This window comes from Limulus polyphemus, unplaced genomic scaffold, assembly GCF_000517525.1.
Source record: "Limulus polyphemus unplaced genomic scaffold, Limulus_polyphemus-2.1.2 Scaffold1032, whole genome shotgun sequence".
In the NCBI taxonomy this organism is placed as follows: Eukaryota; Metazoa; Arthropoda; class Merostomata; order Xiphosura; family Limulidae; genus Limulus; species Limulus polyphemus.
Genome location: NW_013666642.1, coordinates 229,889 through 234,563, shown reverse-complemented (window position 1 = coordinate 234,563; position 4,675 = coordinate 229,889).

The window sequence follows — 4,675 nt, the reverse complement described above, 5'->3', positions numbered from 1 at the left end:
TGTAGCAGTATTTTACTGTTGCAAATATGCTTTATCTATTACAGTATCTCACTGATGCTAAACATTGCCTCTGTAGCAGCAATTTGCTGTTACTGCTATTACAAGCATATTTTATTTATTACAATAATGCATTGATACAGATAGTCATAGTTGTAGCAGTAATTTTTATATCAAAAAATGTTATATAACACTAACTCATTAATATAGAAAAACGTAGGTACTACAAAATCTTTATAGGTTCATTCTAGCTGTTACAGTATTTTCCTGATGCATCTGTTTATCCATTTAATTGCAGTAACTTCGTTCAGTATGTAGCTTTTCTAATGTAATAGACACTGTTAAACTGTAACAGTAATTTTTTTTTGTCACAGTTGTAGCTCGTGAATTTAGTAAAATAGTTTAGTGGTATATCTGATTCATATAAAATTATTACAGATATTAACCGTGGTTATTACTCACTCTTCCAATGCTGAATAACCGAATTGTTCACAGTAGTTCATTGTTTCATGTTGAATATCTTGGACAAAGAAAAAAATCTAGATAAAATCTCCTAACCTTTGTTTTCAAATTCTTATTATGTCCTTATGTAACATGTAATTAGTTTTCTGATAATTTAACTTAAGCAGAAATGTTAAAAACATTTGCTGGCAATTGAGTGATGTATTTAATTTTCAGAATTGTTTCTCCTTTGCTTTTGTATGGGGGAGGATATTGACGTGTCAGTACTGAAGCAGTTTGATTTATCTGGGCTGTAGGGAATGTTGTATGGAAAGTGAGAGTTCAGAAGTGTATACTTCAGCTGAGAGGGCTGAAAAACTTACCAGGAAATTTTAAGGAGTACATTTATAATAAAAGGTGTGGTTAAATTTATTAAAACAAGTACCTGAAGAACATGTTTTCCTAAGACTAACTGGTATAGTAAGACCTTTTAGTACATGTATGTGAAACTTATATATGCAATTATATGAGAGTTTGCCTGTGACTGTTTTTAGTACTCACAGTTTATATACATATTTACACACACACACACACACACACACACACACACACTTTTGGAAATTGTTTGTTAACATCTGTGACTTATGGTTGTTCTAATATCCGTGTCCAAATCACTAGGCCCAAATCCTCCAGTTCTGGTTTATATGTACCACAATAGTACAGTTAATTCAAATTTAAATTATCCAACTAAAATTTTTGGTAAGGTTCAAGTAGAACAGCTATTAAACTCTTGATGACTGTATCCAAGTGACTCTACGGATTTTATTAAAATGATGGGCACTTAACTTATAGCATTGAGATGATTTGGCAATTAGAAACTAGCAACTGAAAATGTTTAGAGTTTTGAATAATGTTTGATACTAGCTATTTAACAGCAACTCTGTTACATCCTCTCATCAGTAATATACTGTATTGGACCATGTCATTTTGAAAATTTTGTTTTGTAAGTTCTGATTGGGTATTGTTTTTCCCAGAGACAGGAAATTTTATTCTTTGATGTAAACTTTATACTCATTTACACAGAACCCTCTAAACTAATGCATATTTTATTTTATTGCATTACTAGATATTGAGATGTCCAATAATACCACAGATCAATTTATAGTGCTAACTATTGATGCCTTAGTGCATCTTTTTACATCATAATAGCTGGCTAGCAATGTCAAATAGATGTAATGTGGCTGCTGTGTAATTTCATATTGTGTTACAATTTGTATGCACTAAGAAATCAAATTGTAATTAGTCTGTGTTTAAAAACTTGATTTAATTTTTTATGGCCACAATACCATTAAAACACAATATCAGTGCATTTGAGCTTCCCTTATATATATGCCAATGAACAGTTGGTTCTGGTCTAGAGTGAAATATGACATCTCTGAATCGTTAAGTGCCTAACACTTGTCATGATAGCTTTGTATAGTGAGTCCCAAGTTCATTAAGAAAGTTAGCTAGTGATATGTTACCTAAGGCCCTTAACATCTATCCAGTAACTTTGAAGGAAATATATGATCATCTGATGGTATGAGACATAGACCTCTAATAGAAGTGAAGCTAACCAGTGTAAAAGAAAAAAAAGCCACTTCTCATTAAAGTTGAGTAGTGTTCCTTGTTTTGAAATAATAACTATATCACTCAAATTAAAGGATAAAAAATAATAATAACAACAATTGACATGAGTTCAAAATTCAATGGTATTTTGTCCAGGAAACACTTGGCCAGTTAGTTATGTGACATCTTTTCCTAGTAGAAATCTGATTTTAGGACTTTTAAAACATATACCAATATCATTTTGTTGATCTTTAGGGTTAACATTTTGTTCAATGTATTACAGAAGGCTATAGCAAATCGTCTGTACTCTTTAAAGCTTATATTTTGTACATACTCAGCTGGATAATTTTAGGATATATACATACAGGCAAGACTAGTCATTGTAGCAATGTACGTTATTCGTTTTTTTTTTTTTTTAATTCACACAAATGAGACATTCCCTTCCTGTTGTGTAAAATTTACACTGACCATGATGGATAGTTAAAAATGACATTTCAGATTATTTACTTCTTATTTTTTATTTTATTTTATTTTTTTGTCTTCTAGTGACAGGGACATCTATCCTGTTATGTGGCCTATGAGTTAAGTAGTCCACTGAACTGAAATTGTTATATTTTGTGGCTAAACTATTTCTGCTGTGTTGTAAGATGTGTAGTTATCCAGCATAAAATATTTTTATGTGGTTTTTCTAGTGTTTTATGTAGAAAATGACTCGTTAAATTTTGTGAAATTGTATAGCTTTGTGAATAAATATAATTATTAACCTTTACCCGAATTGGTTAATAAGTACTACAGTGGTTAATTCTACATTGTTTAATTGTTTTACAAGAGTTCTGAAAAAAAATAAAGGTGGGATATGACAAGTTTTCTCTCCTCTTACACATTATATGAAAGTCTTTTGGAATTGTTTCATATTTATCAGTATTCAACACCATTTACTAATGCTTCCATTGTAGTATACTTTGTTGACCACGTGCTCAGTAATGTAAGATATATATATGCCGTCTAATATTAAAATATTATTCACTGGTTGGAAAATGTTTTCTGTTTTAGTTATTTGCTTAGTGTAGTCAATATAAAGAAGACATTCAAGTAATAATGGCCAAAAATGAAGCCCGCCGCAACCTCTGCTGTCTGTCTGAGAGCTCGTGAGGCCAAAAAATCGGTTCTTGACACTCTCGGCGAGAAGAGTACAGTTAGCTCATTAACAACAAACAAGTAAAACAAAAATGACAAACTTCTATACATTCGTAGCTGACTTGCATTCAGAGAAAATAAATGACAAATATGAAAGAAATTTTCCTGAAAAAAAAACCCTTAAAAATAGCAATAATGGATAGAAAAAATAATATAATCAAAAATTCAATCAGATAATGTTTCGTTATATTGTAACTGCTTAGTTAAAATGACGAAAAGCATAAAAATTACTGATTACTTCTGCCTTCCCCTTTCCAAAGGCTTGTGTTATTATATTAGTAAATGCTACGTTATGCTATTTGAGAAAATAGCTTTGTTCGATCTATAGATTATAGTTTAGTTGTTTATTTTTTAATGCGAAATCACTTTATGCTGTTTATTAGTACAAGTTTGTGACGATCGTATTTCAATTGTCATTGTTGGTTAAATATACGATCACTGAAGTCTAATTATTCGTTACATTTAATTACCCTAGACTGATTAATTAGTGCTGTCTTCTTTAGGAAAGCCCTGTATCTTTGGTGGTATTAGATTTTGGTACTTTGATTGAAAGACTGGCGTAAACTAGATGAAGTAGGTAGTGTAATAAGCGTTTTAATATTGTTTTCTTACAAACATTGAAATTAAAAATCTTTCTTTGCCAAAATCATAAAAGCTTACTGTGAACTACATATATATGCATGTTTGTTAAATATTTCTTTTTCACCAAAGGTGAAATTGAAAAGGGAATCTGTAACATAGAGGCCTGTATGGCCAATTAAAAAGGACTTAAAGCCCCCTTACTGTAACTTATAATGTTCTTTAAAGGCAGTAATGTGAGGTAAATATGAATGAAATTTGTTTATTATTTAAAGATGGATGTATGAAGAGCAAAAAAGTAATGATGTATATGTAAAAAAAACGGCCAACATTTGGTAAGATGTACATTATATTTGTCCTAGTGTTTCTCGCAAAGCTAAGTGGGGCTATATGAACTAGCCGTCCCTAATTTAGAAATGATAGACGTAGATGGAAGGCACCTATTCACTTGCCGCCAACTCTTGGGCTACTCTTTACTACTAAATTGGATTGGCCGTCACATAAAAACGCCCCCATCGCCTAAAGGGCAAATATGTTCAGTCACGAGATTGAAACCAGCGACGCGAAAATTGTGAGTTGGATACCCTAACAACCAAGCCATGGATATTGAAAAGTGTAGACTGTGCCTGTTTCTGGCAATTATTTTTGATGTAAAATTAATTAATTACAAATAAATGATTAATCATCAAGGGTGTTTGAAGATTAAGCAATATTCCTTCACCCCGCGCGAGACTAAAGATAGTAAATTTCTGACGGTTATTGGGGTCAATGCGAGCCAAGTGGCCTGATTCTAACTGGGCTGTAGTTTAATATATACTGAACCGCAAAAGAAACGTCGCAGTAATTAGAGGAA